Consider the following 23,985-nt stretch of genomic DNA (forward strand, 5'->3'; position numbering starts at 1 on the left):
CATTCATATAAAGGAAAAATCATCAGTTTTCCATAGTTAATAAGCAGTCTTGTATAAGCAATCATTAGTAAAATGGGTTGGTATTGGTTTTGGTTTGGAAGTGTGGTCTTACTATATAATCCAAGTGGTATCTCCTGCTTCAGTGTCCAAAATTCTGGCATTAGCCCACACTCAGCTAGAATGAGATGGGTGAAAAATCAGGTTTCTAGAATCACTGGTAGCCTTCAACTACATCCTTTACTTCTGAATGAGAGGAGAGAAGGGCACTATCCATTTCCAGAAGACAGTCAAGCGTTTGGACTGAGGGTGTCTCTCCTTCACAGCATTAATCACTTTCATGTCCTCTTCATCCAGGAGCCAACTGAACATCTCAAGCCTGGTGATGCTGGGCAGTCGGGACACACACTGACTCAGAGCCTTCACAGTGGTGGCCTGAACTTGGATGGAATCTGGGAGATATCTGGAAATGATGAGCACTTGTAAGCTTGGCAGGTTGTCCAGGGCTTGAAAGAAATGTCTGTACCCTTCCTCTGTAATCTTGTGATTCAATGAAAGATCTAAGTTCTCAAGTTTCTGGAAACCTCCACTGGTTGCTCCCTTGGCTGGAAAACAAAACATTTATGAAAAGAATATCCTGAGGGCTTCAGTAATGGCGACAAGTTATTGGTACCACTCCCACACCCACCAGGATGAAAGTGGGAAATGCTCATCATGATGTTTTAGAGACCATTCTTTGAAAGCACTAAGCTGCTGCTTGGTCGATAGGGAACCACGGGGCCAAACTGCAAGCAGTTTGGAGGATGCAGAGGTCAGGGAGCTGAGTTCACACAGCTCAAGTGCCCACTGAATGGACACACAGAGTGCAGATACGGTCAAATAATGGAATGACACACAGCAGTGAACTCAATCACTCTGGTCACATGTGTTACTAGGAATGTGAAGCGCACACACATTTTCAGACAAAACAGTGTCTATGCACAGGACCCCCTTCCATGAGGAGTCTGTGGCAAACGACTCTATGGTAAAGAAAGCAGTGCAGTGGTCATCTGTGGAGGAGCAGGAGGAGGGCACAGATGCAGAATGCACATGGGTCTGCGTCCTCATCTGCTTGACTCTACACTTACTTGGATAACAAAATTTTCAGCAATGGGAACAGGAACATTGATCCACTTCTACGTTTCAGCTTTTGCACATTTGTTTACATATTGTCAACATTCAGTTGACTAACAGAGGATCTGCCAGGTGCATGGAACACCAGGTGTCAGAACACAGATTTAGTGGTCCATGGAGCAGGGGTACAACACTGGTCTAGTGTGTGTTGGGAGCACTGAGTTCAATTTCCAGTACTGGGGAAACAAACCACAGGTGGATGGCTTCTATAACCCACTACAAAAAAAAAAAAAAAAGAAAAAGGAGGCTGCTGACCTTCCCAGTCAGAACCAGATGAACCTGTCTGCAGAAGAAAATGAGATGAAACAGTGTGGTGGTGGAAATGAGGAACAGTTTGGAAGACTTTCCCATTCTAGACATTTGCAGCAGACAGCTCCAATGAGGCCACTGCTTCCACACAGGGGGAAACTCACCGATTTCCATCACACTGTCATCATCCAAAGTCTCCTTAAAGGCAAGAACTCGGAGACACCGAAGCTGCAGACACTGCCAGACAATCAGTTTGGCCACTTGGTGAATCCCGTCCCCAGTGGGAAGGAACAGTTCCTCCAGGTTCCTGAGAGAACCCAGAGCCTGTGCTGTGGGAGACACCACAAAGCCATCCTCAGTAGTAGTCCCAGCAGGAGTGAGCAGCTGATGACCTGGACCTTCTGCAGTCTGGGAGACCCCACCTAGCCGAGACCCTCCTCCTCACTGTCCTCTCCAAGGAAAAGAGAAGGGGTCAGCACACAGCTGCTCCCTGCTGCTCTCTGCAGCTGGTTCCTCCATCCTCTCCCCGCCTGACTCTTCACACAGGTCCAGGCTGTCTTTCCATTTCTGCTCTCTCTTCTAAACCAGGGCCTCCACTGCAGGTCACTGCCCTAGCTGCACAGAGACTTTGGCCCCCTATCTTGTCATCCTACCTCCTGCCATCACTCTGAGGACATCCACCGGCCTCATTAAAGCCCTGTCCACTGCTCTGACAGCCTTCCACCCCTCATCCAATCTTTCATAGCATGATCCTCTGTAGATCACAGGATGACTAAGTCTCTACTTCTGTGGCCTCACAGAAACCAATTAGGAAGACATTTGGGAATGAGGCAATCCAAATTTATCTTTGACTTTCCCCTTCTCAGTCTGGAATAAAATATGTCTTGTGACAATGAGATCATGATGGGGAAATGTATAGAGATGGCCAGCCAAACTAGTGGAAACCCATGAACTGTGGACCAATAGCTGAGGAGCCCCCATGGGACTGGACTAGCCCTCTGGATAGGTGAGACACTTGTTTAGCTTGAACTGTTTGGAGGGCCCCCCAGGCAGGGGAATTGGGATCTGTCCCTGGTGCATGAGTGAGCTTTTTGGAGCCTAGTGCCTAAGGTGTTACACCTTGTGCAGCCTTGGTGCAGGGGGTAGGGGCTTGGACCTGCCTCAACTGAATGTACCAGGCTCTGCTGACTCCCCATGGGAGACCTTAACTTGCAGTAGGTGGGAATGGGGGCAGGGTTGGGAGGTGGGAACAGGGAGGCAGGATCTGTGGTTGGAAGGTAACATGAATAGAAAATTTCTAAATTAAAAAAAGGAAAAAAAGTATTTCTTCACAGTCCTTGGTTTCTTTAGGAAAGATGATATTTAGAAATCAAGTTCAGGGATTTGGGCAGTTGACTCAGTGATAAAGGGCTTCCCTCACATGCTGGAAACCAAGGCACAACACACACACACACACACACACACACACACACACACACACACACACAGAGAGAGAGAGAGAGAGAGAGAGAGAGAGAGAGAGAGAGAGAGAGAGACAGAGACAGAGACAGAGACAGAGAGAGAGAGAGAGAGCCTTGTTTGTGCCTCCTTGTTCATCTGAATGCAAAACAAGGTGCATTTCCATGTGGCCAGCATGAAAACCCAGCTGTGGATCTTCTTCTTGCCACAGCTGTTCAAACAGCAAATCAGATCTGAAATTCCAATCTCATATATACCACCTGCCAGTGGTGATATCAGTATGCACAGGAAACAAGAATGTTAAATTGGGCCAACTGGTTGATGTGTTTGTCTTGGCAGTCTTGAGACAGAGTCTCAGCCTATAGTCCAGAGTGGCTAGAACTCATAATTCTGCCTCATCATCTCAGTGCTGGGATCCCAGGCACTTGTTACCACTCAGCTTCTAGGTGATCTTTCTTGAATGGGTTACGTAAGACATCTACCCACTGAAAGAAATCACACTAGATCTGTGTACAGAAAACTGTTCCAAAGCTTTTAAAAGAGAGACATTGGGTCATTTGTGTGTTCATTATTACAACCATGGTTTCCAGTCTCTCAGGTGACTGCACTGAGGAATGTGTGTCTGTAAGACTGCAGATAGAGATGACTGGAAATGTATTTAGAACCCTCTATGTTTATGGGTCAGAGCAGGTGAGAAGGCTCAGGGTGTGTGTGTGGGGGGGGGGGATGTAAAGGCATTCACAGGCATGCCTGACAACCTGAGTTTGATTCCAGAGTCCATATTATGGTGAGAGAGAATGACTCCCACCTGCTGTTCTCTGACTTCCATGGACATGCCACAGCCCCACACAAACACACAGTAAATGCACAAAAGTACACAGAAAACTTGTGAGTCCACAACAATATTTCCAATGTGATTTTCTTCTTTCTCTCTCTGGCATTTATTTTGCTGCCTGAACTGCTGTTATGAGCAGAGCCTCATAAGCAAAGCTTCTCAAGTTTACTTTGTCACAACTTATATACACTAATTTATTGCAAAGAGAAAATATGTGGGACTGAAAAGATAGCTCAGAGGTTAAGATCACTAGTTACTTTTGCAGAAGGCTCAGGAATAGTTAGTGCCCAGCACCCACATGGTGGCTGACAACTATCTGGATCCAGTGGATCTAAAACCTTCTTCTGACTTCAGTGACCACCAAGAACATATGTGGTGCACAGACATATATGCAGGCAACATTCATGCACATAAGACAAGAATAAATATTTTAAAGTTTATTTAATTAACTTGAAAAGGAGGACATTCTTAGATTGGGCACAGGAATCTGGATTCTTGCCTTCTGACTGGGTCTGCTACAGCCAGGGGTGTGGCCTTTCCCTGGAGTTATAGTGTTTTCTTAATTTTAAATAGAAGTTTTAATATGTATTCTAAAACCTTTGAAACAAAAAGGACATTGGATGTTTGGAGTGGGTGCCAGACTATGAAGTTACACAGTGCTATCATGACCAAATTCTCTCCTAAGAAGTCAGTGAGTCTGAGGATGTTGCATTTAATGAGATCAAGTGTGAGGATGTGTGGGACTAAAAATGATGGCATCTGGGGGTGATATTGAGCATCACTATGATGTCCTCCTAAGGACCAGCATAGCTGGTACAGCAGACGCTCTGTATCGGCACATTCCACCAACCACAGGTTCAATCTTTAAAAATCATGTCTGTGCCAAATGTGTACAGACATTTCCCCCTCACTATTATACCCAGAAGAACACAGTGTAACACTAGTTTACATAGCATTTACATTACTATAGGCATTGTAAGCAATTGAAAGATGGTTTAAAGGATATGTAAGGACATGAGCAAACACTGCACCATTTTATATGATGGAGTGGTGGATCTTCTAGTGTTTACATGAGCAGAGGTCCTGGACCCAGCTGCCATGATGTCAAGGGACAACTGTACACAGCTTGCTTCTTTGTTGGTTCACTGAAGAGGATGAGGAGAAGGATAAAGAATACGTTAAGGAACAATGTTTATAATCTTACCAAACTTTTCTGATGTTTCCTTATCTGGAAACTGTTGGCATTCAAGTTTCAATATCTTCAAAGACACAAAATTTGGCAAAATGGTGACTGGTAAAGGGAAAATGAAATATAGTTAGTTCAGATACATTTCCTGTGGCACAGAGGAATACCATCGAAGTGAGAGTATACCAAAAGTGATGAAAGGTGATATAATATTCAGAATGAATTACTATGACTAAGCAGAGGAAACAATTCTGAAAAGGAAATGATTATGTGGTAGACACAGATGCACTTCATTGTTGAGAAAGACTCACTGAAGTCAGGTGCTGTCACAGTTTCTGTGACACCAGCAGACTTTTAATTCTAGATTATTAAATGACTTTGTGCACAGGAGCATCTAAAATCAACATTGTATAGTTCTTACCAAATGACATGGCTTCAAAGCATCGTCCAGAAAACTCAATCTCTCCGAGTTTCTTGCAGGAAGCAAGCACAGTCATGAGAGACTCACAATTTGAAAAGAAATCACATTTCAGGTAGAAAACTTGGAGATTTGGAGAGCTCTGAATCAATTTAACTGGAAAAGATGAAGGATATTCAGAAAGTAAAGAAGGTTACAAATGCCTATCCAGACTGGCCTCTCAGTCCATAATCTCCAGCCACACCATTGAACAAGCAGTGACACAGTGATCCAGTGCTCAGGCCACATTGGGTGTGTGCTCAGCTTCTGCCACTGACTAGTGAGCAGAAGACCGGGGGCTGGTTCCTAAACCTCTCTGGATTGGTTTTCTTCTCTTCATATTTCACTTTCAGCATCAGCAACCTGCTATCTCTGTGTTTGCACACTGCCCTGATGAAACAGGAATTATGTACAGAGTCACATAAAAGAGTATGGAGGGCTATGGGGGTCCAGCCCCTCTATAGTCCCCTCCCAGGGTAGGGGAAGAATCTACAACCAGCTGATAATTAATCTTTGAAAAAAGAATCCATGTATGAAACTCCTTACTCCATACACTTTATTCTTCTGTGTCAGTTCTCTCTCTACAAGCTTCCATTCTTTTTATCTCCTTCCTGCCTGGTTTCTCTCTATATTCATCTACTGCTCCCTCTAAGTTCTATCTTAATTCTCTCATCTTAATCCTGCCTCATCTAGGTCCTTTCATCTCGTTCTTGCCCAGCTAGGACTTCCCCATCTGACTCTTCCTCCTCTTCCATCTCCTCCACACGTTCTCTCTGGTCACAATCCTCCTTGTCCCTCTCTGTTCTCCGTCTCTAAGTTCTCTCCGTTGTCTATGTACCTCCTAAGTCTCCCAGGAATCCAGTTATAAACCCAAGCAATAGTAATCTCCTCTCCAGCAAGGTCACCAGGTTTGAATTCTATGGGGTCATAAAGGCAGGTAAAATTTTTTCTCAGGCAATGACCACCAGGCTTTCTTTTACAATCCAAAATGGGAGAGGTAAAAGAGGAGGTCAACTGAGTGCCGATGACCGTTAGTATATCAAAAAAAGGGGTCTATGTGCTCAGTCTACATTCTGAGACGTGGTTAGGTAAGAAGTTAGGGGTCTATAAAGTTAGTAAGGCTGTAAGAAGGAAGGGTCAGAGCTAAATTGTGTAAAGCTATTACTCAACATCCACCTGACCTAGGTGGTGTCTCCTTGTGGAATTTACCTTACATCAGGAGACTAGCATGTAGACTATTATTACTGTTAATCCTTGAAAGTGGCTAAGGGAGCTCTCTGATTCCAGTACTGAAAGGGGACAACCAGTTAGGCTGGGGGCAAGGAAGTCTTTTCCGAGGCTATTCTCCAAATACCTTAAATGTATATGTCCAAAGAGTGATCAGTCCACACTGTTAGCACTTCTGGTGGAAAATCATTTGGGAAAACTAGAAAGGCACACATGATTTTCATAACAGAAGACAGCTGATATAACAAGCCAAAAATAACAACAAAAGCTCCTTGGAATTTGCCTTCCTCTGAAGGAATTCCTTGATCCCTTCAGGTAGTGACTTTGCCATAACCAGCAGCTTTCTTATGATATATTCCTGAGGCCCACAGCACAAGAGGGGACAACTCTGAAGCACAACTTGAAGAATACATGACCTTATTTATTTTGTCTATGTGTATATGGTATGTGGAGGGTCATCCTTGGCCATAGGACACATGCAAAGGTCAGGGTGAAACTGGGAGAATTGTTTCCTTCCCCCATATGGATCTGTGGGTCAGAGGACATCAGGCTTCGCAGGAAATACCTTTACCTACTGATGGATCTCCCCAACCTGAAAATTATGTTTGTTTGCTTCTTTTGTTTCTCTTCAGACAGGGTCTCATATTGTATCTCGGGCTAGCCTGGAAATAACTAAATTTTAAAAGCTAAGCTGGCTTGATGTTGTGACAGTCCTCCTGCCTCAGCCTCCCAAATTCTGGGATTGCAGGCATGAACCACCATGCCCCACTCCAGTCCCCTTTTTAAATTTCTTTAGTCCTTAGTGTTCAGGGTTTTCCAAGTTAAGGATCTGACAGTGCCTGAGTTATTTTGCTAAATGACATGTTCTAGAAAGATGTCTGCATAGCTGTCCATCAACAGGAGGCTGGGATGGATAGAAGTGGAGGAAAGGTCCAGGTTGCCCCCAGTCAGATTTCCTCCCTCAGCAGGCAGATCTGCAAGTGCCACTAAAAAAAAAAAAAAAAAAAAAAAAAAAAAAAAAAAAAAAAAAAAAAAAAAAAAAAAACCAGCAAAAGAAAAGAGCTCCACAAACTGCCTTGGAGAGGAAGTATGTTGGGAGTTTAAACCTCAGGCCCTGGAGTCAAACCTTCTCTTTTGAAGATACATTTTCTTAGCTGGATAAACCTGAGCAATCATTGACCTCAGTTTCCCCAGTTGAAAATCATCAATAATCATTGTGTCTTCTCTCACACAGTGGTATGAAGAGTGAGTTAGTATTTGTGCAGATCTCAGAATAGTTCCTGTCATGTTAGAAACTTGGGGTTATAAATAAATGTCTGCCCTCTTAATGAGGAAGAACCTTGTTCCAATACCTACCCATGAACACAGTTCACTCTCTCAGGACTTTAATGAGGAAGAGCACTGTTCCCACACCTTCCCATGGACATAGTTCACTCTCTCAGGTCCACAGATTTTAACTAATGATGATTTCATGATTCTAACAATTATTAGCCAAGTAGCTTTTCCAGCTGAAATATGACCTGGGAGATCCCAGTGCCATTCTTACCCAGTTTGGAGAGGTCAGACTCTGTGGAAGTTTGGAATGATAACTTCTCCATGTTCTGGAGGTTTGGGGAATCTCCTGGGATGATGGAAAGCACATCTGGTATACCATATAGTCTCACAGACAGTTCTTTCAGGCTTGGGAATTTGTCCAAGTTAGCAAAGAGTAGATCTGGAAAACAGCACATAGTTTCCATCACTCAAGAGTCCCAGGCGGAAGTTCTCCAGTATGCTGTGAATTTTAGATATTTTCATAACAAAACATCTCAGAGATCCTAACATCTGCTTAGGAAGCACATCCATGAAGATCCTGATATCTGAAGTATCTGCTGGTCTTAGAGCATAGGGGAAGAAGCCCCATGGTGCTCTCCAGACTCACAAAATAAATAAGGCATCTCCCCAACCAACAACAGTGTGGGAACAACTGGTATTGCACATGCAAAAGGACACAGTTGAACTCCTACCTCCAACTTATATAAACATATAACTGAGAACCTCTCTACCAAACCAGATCCTGTATATCCTTTTCCAAGGTCTAGTACCAAGTAAGTCTGATATCCTCCCTTCCATTCACCAATCCCTAACCCACTAGTTCTATCCTCAATTCCACATCCAATTCATGGGCCTAGTCTAGCCACTCCTGTCTGTGTCACTACCAAGGTCTAGGATTTTGCCATGACCCACTCTACCTCCCTCCCTGCTCCTAACCTTTAGGCCACTCACACACTACATCTAACCTCTCCACCCAGCCAGGTCCTACACATCCTTCTCCAGGGTCTAGCTGGGTGAGTTTGCCTGATGTTACCCTCCTCATACCCACACCAACCCTCACATATACTCCCCAAACCCAATATTGGACCAGAAGGACATCTTTCATACCAGCCCAGTCTGTCTCCTGGGTCCAACTGAGCCATATCCAACCGCAGATTCAATCCAACCCACACATCCTCTCTTTTGCCCTACATGCTCTATTTATATCAGACACAGAACTATCAAAAGAAGTCTCACAAAAAAAATAGGAACACTGTGAAAGACCAAGGCAGTAATTACCTCCCACACACATACACCTCACAAATCTATCAGTCCTGTATAAATATCTGTCAACAAGATTGACCTGGATGAACCTCAGGTCACAGAAGTGAAAAGAACAACCATGCACTTGACTAAAGAAGTTTATGGAGAATGTGGAGGTTTATAGATGGCAGAAAATGAAAATAAGGAGAAAGATCTTAAGAAGGAAGGCTTGAGTGTTGCCCAAGAACACAATCCTAAGGCTAACCAACATGATGAGGGCAATCCAAGACTTGAGAAGGGAATTCAATCAGAAGACAGAAACACTGAGGAAGACTCAATGAAATGAAGATGGAGTTGAAATCCTAAAACCTCAGCTAGAACTCTCAAAGGAACGCCTGAGAAGTCAAGTGAAAGAGCAGAAGATAGAACAGCAAGACTCAAAGACAATGGAAAGTTATAGAGCAAATACGCAAGGACGATACAAATTATACACACACACACACACACACACACACACACACACACACACACACACACACACGGAAAGGAACACACAGGAAATGTGGGACACCAAGAAAAGACCCAACTTTTGAATTTTATGAATAGATGAGGGAGAAGAATTCCAGTCATTGGCATTGACCAGCTCTCCAACAAGACCATAGAAGAAAACTTACCCAAACTAAGGAAAGATACACCAATACAAAGGATACAAAAAGCATAGAGAACACCAAATAGTTAGAAACAGAAAAGAAACTCTTCATTGCACATTATAAATAAAACATTAAGTATACATATCCAGGCATGGTGGTGCATGCCTTTAATCCCAGCATTCAGGAGGCTGAGACAGGCTGATCTCTGTGAGTTTGAAGCCAGTCTAGTCTCCAAAGTGAGTTGCAGGACTTCCAGAGCTGTTACATAGAGAAACCCTGTCTCAAAACAAACAAACAAAAAAACAGAAATATGTTAAATATACAGGGGGAAAAGAGAGAAGATATTGAAAGTATCAGGAGAAAAAAAGCACAAGTCACACATAAAGGAAGACACATCAGAGTAACAGCTGATTTCTCAATGGACACTTTGAATGCCAGAGAGCCTGGAACAATGCATCCCAAGTCCTAAAGTACCACAACATCCAACCTAGACTAATATACTGAGCAAAACTATCTGCCATAGTTGGTAGGAAAATATTTTCCATGATATAAACAGCCTAAAAAATTATATCCAACAAACAAAACCTAAACAAATAAGGAGGCAATATTTCAGACTGAAAAGGGGGATGAACACAGCTAAGAGAATGTAGAACCTTAAAGATATAATTACCAAAATACAAAGTACTAGTGAAAACACCAACATCAGAAATCAACAAAATGACTGCTGTCAACACTTCAATAATAACTTCAGATATTAATGCCCCAGTTCTCCAATCAAATGATGCAGGCTGGCAGAATGGATCAAGAAATAAAATCCTGCAGGGCAGTGGTGGAGCATGCCTTTAATTCCAGCACTCAGGAGTCAGAGGCAGGCATAGCTTTGTTAGTTCAAGGCCAGCCTGGTCTACAGAGCTAGTTCCAGGACAACCAGGACTGGTACACAGAGAAACCCTGTCTCAAAAATCCAAAGTAATAATAATAATAGTAATAGTAATAATAATAATAATTCATCTACCAATTTTCTATCAGTAACACATCTGAGCTTTAAAGATAGGCACCTATATTGAGTAAAAGGATGGATAATAGCACCCCAGTTAAATGAAAGCTCATGAGGCCTCAACCCTACACAATCCCTATAGGAAACTAAGGGATGCTGATAATGGGAGAAATAGTCTTCCCCAGGGAAGAACACACCAATTGGTTATCTAATAGCAATTAAGTCTGAGTCAACGTCTGTGGCTCAAGGGCCATGCAGATTCCCAGGGTCTGGGCCGCCACCTGGGGCCATGTTGGTGTCTGAAGACTGAGCTCTCACCAGGAACATGCAGTCTGGGTGGCCTGTGCTGCCACCTATGGCCATGGTGACATCCAGACCCAGGATGCTGCTGAAGACCATGTCTGGGTCCATGCTCCTACTGTAGGCAGGATCTGTGTTGAAGTCTGTGGCCCATATTGTTACTGAGGGCCATGTGGAGGCCTGGAGTCAGGTCAGCCACCTGAGTCCATGTCAGTGGCCAAGGAACATGCTGCAGCTGGGGCAAGGCAGAATAGAATGGCCTGCACTGCTATCTGATACCATGGGGGTATCTGGGCCAGGACTGCAGCAGCTGGGAGCCATGTCTGGGTCCTTGGGCCCAATGCAGCCAAGGTCAGTGTTGATGTAGGAGGTTCCTGTTACCATCAAAGGCCACATGGATGCCCAAGACCTGGGGACAAATGTGTGTCTAAGGCCCACATTGTCCCTGGGGCCATGCTGATCTGAGAGGCCTGCACTGCTACCTGAGGCAATGGTGACATCCAGATTAGGTTGCTGCCATGGATCATGTCTGGGTGCATGGTTCCACCAGAGTCGGGATCTGTGCTACTATCAAGGTTACATAGAAACCTGGGATCCCTGCCACAACCTGTGGCCTTGTTGGTGTCTGGGAGCTGTGCCATCACAGAGCCATCCTAATTTGAGTGGCCTATGTGTCTATCCAGAGCCAGGATCTGGTCCACGCCCAAGCCACTGGTGAGGACCCTCTCTGTGGCCCATGTTGCCACATGGAGCCATGGAAACCATGCATATAGGTATCAGAGGCCCATTCTGAGCTGGCCCTGCCCTTCCCTGGCCTGGGATAGCTGGTACTGTGCCTCACTGGATACTGCAGCAAGAGAACTGGCCTTGATTGTTATGGGAGAGCTAGCCTTCCACACTCTGGAGAGATGGCCCCATGCCTCACCAAAGGCAGGGGAGACCTGAGATGGCTTTGCCCCTCACTTGAGGGGTGGCCCCGAGTCCTGAACTGACCAGTTCATCTACCACCCAGGCTTACCTAGGGCTGGCCCACCCTGACATCTACCCCATCTAGGATCTACTGGAGCTTGTGAAGTGACTGGTTCTGTGGAACAATAACCACAGGACCTCCATGACTCAAGGTGGCTGCCAGATATCCAAGAGAAGTTTTCAGTGAGGATCCAGTGATGATGGTGTGCCAGAAACCAGAGCCTTGAACCAGATTCATAACAATGAACATTTGCAAATAAAGCTGTTTAGAGAAAAGGGTATACTTGTGATACATCTGGGCTCCCAATGCCACCAGGACTGATGAAGGGGGGTTGGAGAGGTGGGAAAGATGGAAGAACAGAGAGGGTTTCATTGTTGTTGTTGTTGTGGGGGGGTTTTCCTTTTGTTTTTCCCTTTGTGTTTGTTTGGTTTGGTTTGGTTTATGTTGCAGATTATTTGTTTAACTAGTCAAAGATGTGATGCATTTGTTTAACTATGTAAAGATGTGTTGATTTGTTTAATTATGTACAGATGTGTTGCTATTTTTCCTTGCCTGCCTAAGGCATCTGACTGGTCTAATAAAAAGCTGAACGGCCCATAGTGAGGGAGGAGGAATAGGAGGAACTTCTGGGCAGTAAGTAGGAGGAGGAATTTAAGCTCCAGGAAAGATAGAAAAGGAAGCAACAGGGAGACATTAGGGGACAGACAGACAGACACAGAAGAAGCAGAAAAGTAGGACACACAGAATTTAAAAAAAGGCAAAATCTCCAGGAAGAACATAGATGACTAGAAACCGGTTAAAGAAAAAGTTAGTGGGATAAGCCTAAGCCAAGACCAAGCTTTCATAATTAATAAGTCTCTGTGTCTTTATTTGGGAGCTGGTTGGTGATCTAAAGAAAATTCCAACTACAAGTTTGGTTTTTTTTTTGTTTTTTTTTTATTTCCATTTGGAGGTCACTGCTGGGAGGCTGGATATGGAGGGACTGGGAGGGGTGTAGAATTGGGGTGCATGATGTGAAATTCCCAAAGATCAATAAAGAAATTATGTTTTAAAAAGAGAAAGACAAAGGAAGCCACAGACAGAGCAGAGCATCTTTGGGCACACAACAGGCTGCTGAAAACCCAAGCTGTGCTCTAACAACAACAATATTTAAAAAGCAAATATTTACAGTGGTATTAAAATCTTAGAACAACTGAATGAGAGGTAAGTCAAGTCCAGGAGCTGAAAAGTCAGCTCAGGCATCAAGAGCTCTTGTTTGCACAGGACCCAGTGAGGTTCCCAGCACCACACCAGCTGCACACCACAGCCTGGAACCAAAGATCCAAAGGATCTGACCTTCTCTTCGGGCCTCTAAGGGTACCCACACATACATGCTCATGAGAACATACAGAGAGAGAGAGAGAGAGAGAGAGAGAGAGAGAGAGAGAGAGAGAGAGAGAGCGCTTTTAAAAAAGAAATCATTAAAAAGATAATGTCTATATAAAAACAAACATTGCTTAAAGCAGTGGTTCTCAACCTTCCTAACGCTGTAACTCGGTAATACAGTTCCTCATGTTGTGGTGAGCCCCCTACCATAAAATTATTTTTGTTGCTACTTCATAACTGTAATTTTGCTACTGTTCTGAACAGTATGTAAATATCTGATTTTTCTGATGGTCTTTTGTGACCCACAGGGGGAGAACTGCTGGCTTAGGAGAAGACGTAAGCAATATTTACCCATATTAAAAAGTCTTCTTTGGAGAAGCTAACCTCCCTCCTCTTTCAGGCAGTGAGGGTGCAGATGATTCTCCATCATCGATTTATACACAGGCCATTATTTGTCAATAACAAGCAATTCAAACTCCCTTATTAATGACCTTGTGGGGTGAATACTGATGGTAACATTTTCCTAGTTTTGTCTGAGTTACTTCAAACACATTCTATGATTCAGGGCCTGTCACTGAATTATACACTGCTCCAAACAGTGAAAGTACTTAGATCTCTTCTGTCAAGGCACATTCATGACCTTGTGCCTGAGAAGTTTCATTCATCTAAAACTAGGAATAGAAAACACGGTGTCAATCAGAACAGTGATGTGACACTCAGGGGTACCTGGTAACTGGTTTGTCCCTGAGACCTCAAGAGACTGCAGGGCAGGCAGGCTGAGAAGCAGCTCCTGTTCTGCTGTGCTGAGCTCCAATCTGCTCATGGAGCACTTGGTGACAGAGGTCTTGTTCAGCTCCAGAGCTGGGCAGATGCTTTCAAGAAAGCCACTGCTGTGGCTCAAATGGAGCTCGATATTCTGTGATGCCGAGAAGACTTCCATCAGGACCCGGAGCAGTGCTTGGTCTGCTGGACCCATGTTGGCCACTCCGACATCCAGCCTCGGGATCTTGTACGGTTTGGGGGACAGTTTCCAATAGCCAGCACTGATGCTGGGTGGATGCTGGGGTCGGTTATTCATAAAATTTCTCACGTTATCATCATTTTCAGCCAAATTTTTCTCCCATTCCTTCATATGTTCAAAGGCAGATGCATAATCCTTGTCTATTGTTGGTGGCTGTAATTTTTGAAAACATTTTTCCATGACTGAGTATTGTACTCGGGGTTTCATTTTATTTCCATTTATGGAGACTTTCAAACTCCTCAACAGTAGCAGGCTTTCTGGGTGGTCCCCAAAGTACTGTAAATTCAGTATTTTCAAATCCAGTGTTCTCCCTTGAAGGAATTGCAAAATAAATGGAGAACAGGCAGCCACCGTGTTGCTTTCATAAGCAAAGTTTAGAGCAATGGTCAATAGATGTTCTGAAATGAATAAAGAGAAAGCTTCAGGAGATACCTGCCACAGTCCCTTAATTAACTGCATCATGGGAGAAGTTGCTGGATGGAGCTTCACATAATCCTCATTTTCAGACATGTTCTCCAGCGACTCTTTATCATCCACCAACTGAAGCAAATGAGATACAATTTTTGGCCCTGCCTTTGATGAAGGGTGACTACAGACACACTTCAAAAAATTGCTGTAGGCACTCACAGCCTTCAAGGGAGAGCTAATTTGTCTCAAATAACCAAGTCCCAGATCTTGGTCTTCCTGCCTTTCTGAACCCAGGAGCTCAGTCAGCCTCATGGCAGCAAGAAATTCTTGGAACAAAGGACTTAAGAACCGATAGACAGGTCTCAGTCTCTGGGCAGAGAATTTGCTCATCAAGCAGGTGGTCAGATCTTCATCTTCATCAACACCTGCTTCTGTGAGGTCATCACTACTGAACTCAAAGCAAGAGGAAAAAGGGCCTCTCAGGGCCAGCTGGCCACATGAGGACACAGTGGCCTTGAGAGGCTCAGGTGTAGCCTTGTGTTTTAAGGAAAGGTATTTCATATAGGACTTGAAAACTGCCACATCATGAAAAGACTGGTAGGAAGGATTTTGAAACCAATCAGTACAGACTGCTGCCATAAAGAGAGGAGTTTTGTGAATTCCCTGTAAACCAACATTGTTTCCAAAGTAAACTATAAGCTTTTGCAGACGTGAAATATTATAGAAGAATAACTTCCGTAATACAGAGATTGTGTTATAGAAGGGAAACTCTTTGATCTCTAGAATTGTATCTAGGTATGGGCGGATGTCCCTGGCCCTGTTTGTATGGACAGTGATCAATAAGCAGGTTCGGGTCAAGTAGTTCCTGGTAATCAGGGTTTTGATGGCTTGGGGCAGTGAGTCCATCCCATAGTAGTCATCCAACAGGAACAGCACCTGGTGCTTTAACTGCTGGATGATGCTGCTCAGGCCCACTTCACTAATGCATCCTCCTGCCTCTAGGTGTTGGCCAGAGATGATGTCGGCCAGCCCCTGGTCTGCTCTGGTGGAACCCAGGGAGATGTAGAAGACCAGCTGGAACCTGTTCAGCAGGGGACAGCATCCTGATGCCCAGAGAAAAGCTGTTTTCTTCAGGAAGGTTGTCTTCCCACTGCCAGTTTCCCCCTCCACACACAGGACGGAGTTGAGATTGCTGAGGACCTCAGGAAGCATCACAGGCCTCCTTGCACTGGCCTGCTGATGTGTTTTGAAACCATGGACAGGTCACAACCAAGCAAGTGGTCAGTGCCGAGGCTGGAACACACCTCTGGCAGATTCATGTGGCGGAAAGTGGCCTTGGTGTAGGCGCCTCTCAGCTGCTCACTCAGACTCTTTGCCTCTTGACACCACTGGGCTGCACTCTGAGGCAGGTCTGTGGAGAGGAGAGGGGAGAGGAAGGTGCACCTTCACATTTCTCAATCCTAATGTGATGACTTTGCTTGTTTGTTAAGGGTGGATCAGGACTTTCCACTTCCCAGACACCCATCCCCCTCCCCAAGATCCTCTCAGATCCATCCACAGCATCAGAATGTGCAGGGGAAAGTCTAAGGGTCCTCATTTGACTGGAATTTAAACATCCTAGCATCCTAATTTCCGATTTAAGACCCCAGGAGACCGGCTTGCTGCAGGAAGCCTTTAAGACTGGCTGGTTTGGATCTCACACAAGGACTTCTGTCACTAGTCCTGCATTCACTCTCAAGATGTCATGGGAACACTGGCACTCTCACCCTCAGTTCCTGCCATGTCAGTGCTCTCCTCTCTAGGTGCTCCTTGGACGATTCTAAATACACTTTCCTTTCAAATTCCTACGTACAAATACACACAATCTTATGTTGCTTTCACGTTCTTACCGGCCACCGTAGAGGGAACGGGCACTGCATCCTCATGATTGCTTTCACCTGTGATGTCCTTTGAAAGAGAAATCTTTATTAAATCAAACTGTGTTTAAATCAAGATTGGGTATTATATTATCTTTGATAATATAATCAATATTATCAATCAAATTGATAATACAATCAAAGCCAACATCTTCTAAACACAGTCTACACTCAGGGCTGATTGAAGGAAGGAGTGCTCTAGATAGGAAAGAATAAATCTCACACCTCTCCAAGAGTGTGTTCCTGGATAGTATATGCATGGGATATACATCCTCTCTGTGGGTGAGTGCTGTGTGGGTGATCTAAATTGTAGTGTCTAGAACAAGAATGGTCCTGCAAAAAGCATTAAGCATTGTCTCCATCCTTGGATATTAGTAACTGCATGTGTAATACCACCTACCGGGAGGGAGAAAGATTATTATGCACGCACGCACACACAGTTTGTTTTTCATATTCTCTTTTTGGAGACAAGGTTAAATGTAGACTATGGGGATCCTCCATTTATGGGGATCCTCCGTCTATGGGGATCCTCCGTCTATGTGGATCCTCCGTCTATGTGGATCCTCCATCTATGTGGATCCTCCGTCTACGGGGATCCTCAATCTATGGGGATCCTCCGTGTATGTGGATCCTCTGTCTATGGGGATCCTCCGTCTATGGGGATCCTCCATCTATGTGGATCCTCCGTCTATGGGGATCCTCCGTCTATGGGGATCCTCCGTCTATGTGGATCCTCCATCTATGGGGATCCTCCGTCTATGTGGATCCTCCATCTATGGGGATCCTCTGTCTATGGGGATCCTCCGTCTATGGGGATCCTCCGTCTATGGGGATCCTCTGTCTACGGGGATCCTCTGTCTATGGGGATCCTCCGTCTTCAGGGATCCTCCGTCTATGGGGATCCTCCGTCTATGGGGATCCTCCGTCTATGGGGATCCTCCGTCTATGTGGATCCTCCGTCTTCAGGGATCCTCCATCTATGGGGATCCTCCGTCTATGGGGATCCTCTGTCTATGTGGATCCTCTGTCTACGGGGATCCTCTGTCTATGTGGATCCTCCGTCTATGGGGATCCTCCGTCTACAGGGATCCTCCGTCTATTTCCCAGTGCTGGGATTAGAGGCGTGAATCATAACACCTGGCTTCAGTGTCTTGCCTTTCATTTTTGCTTCTCTTTGAGGCAGAGTCTTGGCTCACCTAGACTGGCCTCACACTTAGTGTGTGTCTGACTAGGACTTTGAACTTCTGGTCCCCTTCCTCCACCTCCCATTGCTGTGGCTCCAGCTGTCCCCACCACACAGTTTGATCAGTGCTGAGGAGACACAGGACTTTATGTGCACTGGCAAACACTTTGCCAGTTGAGCTACATCCCCAGGGACTGCAAAGTCATTTGAAAACGACAAATACAAGAGATTAATCAACTGAACCGAGTTGTTTCTCCTTTTCCTTTCCTTCACTTCCCATTTGTATTGTTTTGTTTTTGATAAGGAGGCTCATACATAAGGGCCATCTTAAACTTATTGCCAGCCTTGAACTCATGGCAACTTCTGCCTCAGTCTCCAGAGTTCTGGACTGCAGGCATGCGGCCTCATGCCAAGTTTTGTATCTTTTTGGGAATGACAAACAGTATACTACCATACTACCTCCAAATGAGGAAGTGTGTGTGTGACTATTCAATTGATAGTTTGTATCCCTGAGTGATGTAGGGTTCAAACTATTATCTGGGTTACAACTTTGCTAGGCATCATTTTTGTTAGGAAACACATCTACGGGCCACTGATGTAGGTCAGTTACAGAGTCCTTGCCTGCGCTTGATCTCCAGCACTACCAGAAATGAAGCAAAACAATAATAAAAACTCAGCTGTGTATGTTGACACACAGACTTACAATCCTAACACTTGGAAAGGTAACACAGAAGGATCACAAATTCTAGGCCAGTCTGGGGTACGAAGTAAGTTCAAGGTCAACCTACACCTCATACTGAGAAGCTGTCTCAAGCAAAAAACTAAACAAACAAAAGGAAATATACCTCAAAGATCTCTCAATACCAAGTAGGAAGTCAAGCCTCCTGTCTAAAGATCACAGATGGGATCCACTGAGCTCAGATGTCAGTCAGGTCTAAACTTAAAAGAGTCTGAAGAATCCTGGTAGGAGATGGGATCGCACATTCGGAGAGCTAGGTATTGCCTTCTGTTCACTGTGAAGCCCTGTCTATAGCCATCAGATGCTAGTTGTTAGTAAATAATTGTGTAATTCATTTAATTCTGTATTGACAATGGGCAGTTGCTGTTCAAAACTGTTCCACCACAGGACCATGCACTGAAAGTCAGAGAGGGGGCGGTGTCCATTACCGTGGCCTCTGGAGGTGTGCAGTGGCTCTGAAGGTCAGGAATCACTTCTGCAGAGGACTTCAGGTTTTGGAGAAAGAGACAGCTAAACAGAGAAGATCAAAGTCATAAAATAGTTCCATGCAAATAAGCATTTGTATTAGGTTTTAACACCCACAGAAACAATAATGAAGTAGAAAGCTAATGTGGCTCACAATTTTTATTTCAGCACTTGGGAGGCAGAGGCAGGCAGATCTCTGTGTGTTCAAGGCCAGGATGGTCTACAGAATGAGTTCCAGGACAGACAGGATGACACAGAGAAACCCTGTCTTGAGAACAAAGAGATTCTCACGTTGACTGTCAACACTCAGTGCATGTGGTTTGTAAAGTGGTGGTGAGACTATGCAGAGAGCATGGTGTGTTGAATACATGTAGTTAGTGCCTGTCTGTGCAAACAGATAGAATGACCTCAGACACTCAAAACCAGGAGCCTGCACTGCCAGATGGCTTGGTCCTGGAAACCTACCTGCCGTGACCTAGGAGTAAAGAAATTAAGGACACTGGAGAAATGACGCAGAAACAGAAAAGCTGGGGTCTGGTGGGTGTGCTCACTCTGGAGGGCATCTACTCAACTCAGAAACTCGGCCCCTCTCTAATGGACAACATGAGGAAGAGGAGGAGTGGTTAGCTAGTCTCTGTGGGATGTCTCTGAAGAGAAGCAGCCTCGGGCTGTAAACATCAGGTAGGAGGAAGCATGGAGGATGCATTCTGCACACACTGCACACTGTCAACATCTACACACCAGGGGAAGGCTTTGGCCACTCTCATGGACCTGAGGCAATGAGGTGCTTGATATGGCCATGTGGATGTCAATATCATACTTTCACTCAAGGCTTCCTCCACTCCCCACACAGCACTGATGCACACTAGCCTAGCTCCAGGGCAGTGTAGACTCAAGAGATAAGGTGTAGAGTGATGGAGGGCATTCTGTCTTCCTCTGGCCTCTGCCAGAACACAAGGTGAACACCCACTGTCTTTTCAGGCTCTGCATCTACTCACTGTAGACAGAGCAAGGGCATGGGAACAGTCCCCGGGCATCTCAATCTTGTAGGTCCTTGTTGCTGTCATGACAGCTGAGAGGCGTTGAAACCAAGTGAGAGAAATAACACACGCCTGAGTGAGTCCCGGGACCTGGCTGCCCATCCACACTCCATTGAGCTCCTTTCTGCAACCGGGAAGGGAGCTACGCAGTTGAAGGAACTCTCTGACGCTGATGCCCTTACTGAAAGGTTGAGAGACCATGACAGCGCAGCTGTCTCTCACTGAGCAGACCACTCTCCTCTTAGCAAGTAAGTAGAAGCAAAACAGCAGCATCAGGAAAAAGTCCAAGAACTTAATGATGCTGCAAGACATCAACCACAGTCACACTAGTGAGAATCCAGCCAGAGAACAAGGAACTGACATCCTTGGAAGAGCACCAGTCTGCACTGGAACCAAGGGAGAGCAAGTGCCTGAAACAAAGTTCAGAGTGTTGAGGGAGAACTAAGATGATGACCGAGATCTAATACTGAAGTCAGAAGAGCAACGCTCAAGATCAGCACGGTACATCTCATCTCTGCACATCCTGGAAGTTTTTCAGCATGGACTGGCGGAGGAGGCACTTGCAAGCACATGGGAATGAGTTGCAAGCATGCGTCGACCAGAATGCTGAGATGGCAGCAGCAATGAGGAAAACCACTGAAAAGGAAGCAAGCTGCAAGGAACAGGAGTGCATATTTCAACGCCAAGAAACAAAAGCTTGAGAGAAATCCTTTTTGAACATTCGGACAGATAAAGCATCAGAGAGAACATCTTTGTCACCACTAGTGACTAACAGTGACCTCGGTCTGAGGAGGAGCTGAGTGGCTTTCTGCATAGTCAGTAGGACTGGCCTAGAAGTGAACGGATGAATGAATGTAAAACCCAGCTTCAATCAGCCTTTTCCCCTGTGGTGTATACAAGTAACCATCTAAACGCAGAACAGAAGAATGGATACTCGGGGTCATAAACTAGATCCCCAAACATAATTCGAAAGGAGAAGCTGAGATGCTGAGTGGTGAACAGTGTGTCTTTACAGTGATGCTGAGTCTACAGAGCTTTAGGTTGGCCTCTTAGATGATATGGAGGTCAGCTTGAATAGTCCCAGTTAATATCTGGAAATCCTGAATTATCCCAGTTTTAAAATATAAGTGTTGCCATAGTTTTTGATGGGAAGATCTTCAATCTAAGGCCTCCTTCCCATTCAGTGTCTGGGTTAACAAATAGCTTATGTACAATGAGGCTTCTACCTTACTGGCTGTCCATTGTTTTTCCCATTCGTTTAAATTCTCTGTCAAGGAAATTCAGGTTTAACCACATAAAGATTCAGGCTCAGGAGGGCTCTCCTAAAATCCCAGTGCTGGGAAGGCAGAGAGAGGAGCATCCCCAGGGCTTACTGGCCAGCCTGTCTATTCTAATTGACAAGCTCCAAGTTCAGTGAGAAAGTGAACAGAACTAGATGGTAAGAGCATATCCCTGAAGATGCAATACCCTTCAGTTTTGGGACATAGAGAAAGTAAGGTGAACTGATCTGAAAACTTCCTCCCCACTGTTCAATTTCCTGGTGCTGGAGGTTGCTATGAAGGCCTCTGTGGGAAGGCCTTCTTGGTATTATCCAGCAGCAAATCCCACATGTTTCAATGCTGATCTTCTAGGCAAGATATGCACAATGGTGAAATAGTGGCATTAACATTATGGAAGCAACCAACAAGGAAGCAAGCCACTTTGGGTTTTTTTTTTGTTTTTCTTCCCAGACATACTTCAGGGAATGGAATTCACGTCTGGTCTGTAAACCCCAAAAAAGCTCATAGCACAGGAGGTCATAGGCTTTATGGGGTAAATCTACTGATGTTGTTACTAAATAGACACGTTGTCAAGCTATTTTCTAAATATTTATATTCATACATATACATTAATATTATCCTTAAACTTTGCCAGAAAATCTTATCTTTGCAGTAGTCAGCAGTTAATGCAGAGACTCCTAACTGGTCAGAGGACTGAGAATAATTGACTCTCAATTAATTACTCAGTTATAAATGGGAAATCTATATCAACCCCTGTAGCTCAAATACTAATTGACCTTAATAAAAACCCAGAGCCAGATCAGAGAGAGAAAGGAACAAGCCACTAGGGAATCCTCAGGCCAAAAGGGGGGTAAGACAGGTCTCTACAAATCCTCAGACTGAATGGCCCAGGGTGGAAGGTGTCTCCATCTCCCTAGTGCCAAGATTAAAGGCATGATCCTCTACTGCCTGGCTGTTTCTCTTTTAGACTGATTCAATCTTCTGTAGCCCAGGCTGGCCTTGAACACCTGATCTTCCTGCTTCCTCCTCCTAAGTACTGGGATTAAAGGTGTGGACCACCACTGTCTGGCCTCTAACTTAGCTCTGTAGAGAGCCGCGTGTAGCCGCACCCTAAAGATGGCTCTGGCTTCTACCCTCTGCCTTCCCGATGGCAAACACTCTTTAGGGTAAACAGCTCCTTATTTGGCTATGGCTGGATTCGTGTGCTGCTGGCATATGCGTGAACCTGTGGACAGTGCCCATGTGGCGGCCTGGGGTTGGCAGCCCAGCCCTACTTAGGTGCTGGGAGAGGCTTGCCCCGGGGAGAGAGACACAATGCAACTAATCAAAGGTCTGAATAAACTGTGATGAGAAGGAACCAGGTGTCGCATCTTCCTTGCTGGTCGAGGCGGGCGCGACAAGTGGTGGCCTCCTACGGGGACAATCACCACGTCTCTCTCCGGATTCAGAACTTACCACAGTCAGGCGGTATACCAGTAAGTCCTCAGAAAAAACTGGGGATCCACGACAAAAGCGGGTAACGCTCACCTGTAGAAGGGAGAGCGGGGATAGCAGAGCTGCGATAAAAGCAGACGGGTAATTAGACAAAACAAACAGGGGAAACCGGAGGGCTGGAGCAATTCTGCAGAGGCTCTGAGAAACCTCCAAGAAACTTCTCAAATTGAGGAAAGAAAAAAAAAAAAAGTATACTAACATGGGCGCCTCCTCCTCGCACCCAATTTTTCTGGCTCTTAACGAGCTGCTTCTCTCTAAGAAATTGAAAATAAAAAAAACACACCCTAGAGCGATTTTTGCAACAATGTGATGTAGTTGCTTCTTGGTTTTGCAGTTTCAGAAAGTCTCACAGTGCCTTCCTGGGAGAAATTGGGAAGAGACTTACATTTGGATTGCAGGTGCAGATTGCAGTATCATAGCTAGCAAAGATTGGCCTTGAGGTTGGCCTATACAGGCTTCCTCACAAACATTGCAGGGACTGGGTTATGCCAGTGTTCCAAATGTTAGTGCAAATTTGTTAAATTGGCAAGATTCCAAAGGTCACTCTGGCGTTATACAACCCTATGTCCTTGAGCTTCCAGTGTCCCTCTGGGGGAGGGATCTTATGAAATCCATGGGCTTTCAGTTAAGTAATGAATACTCCAAAGAATCTAAAAATATTATGAAAAACATGGGGTGTCATCCTGATTTTGGCCTGGGAAAATTTTTACAAGGCAAAAAGGAGCCAATACAAACAGTACCTAGGAAACCCAAACAAGGGTTGGGTTTTTCCTAGGGGCTGCCGAGGAGGGCATTCCCATAACCTGGGTAACAGAGGAGCCAGTTTGGGTTCCTCAGTGGCCACTCTCCTCTGAGAAATTACATGCTGCATATCAATTAGTGAAAGAGCAATTGGAGAAAGGGCACATTAAACCCTCCCTTTCTCCCTGGAATACACCCATATTTGTCATCAAGAAGAAATCAGGAAAATGGAGATTGTTACATGATCTTAGAGCTATAAATGAACAAATGAGAATTAT

At 44.9% G+C, this 23,985-nt stretch overlaps 2 pseudogenes; one reads left to right on the forward strand and one right to left on the reverse strand.

The window, feature by feature from the left end:
• Positions 1 to 237: 237 nt before the first annotated feature.
• The window catches only part of LOC118596319, a 47,015-nt pseudogene continuing 23,267 nt past the window's right edge, over positions 238 to 23,985 (reverse strand).
• LOC118596534 lies at positions 19,660 to 20,992 on the forward strand (annotated as a pseudogene).

This window comes from Onychomys torridus, chromosome 15, assembly GCF_903995425.1.
Source record: "Onychomys torridus chromosome 15, mOncTor1.1, whole genome shotgun sequence".
Taxonomy (NCBI): Eukaryota; Metazoa; Chordata; class Mammalia; order Rodentia; family Cricetidae; genus Onychomys; species Onychomys torridus.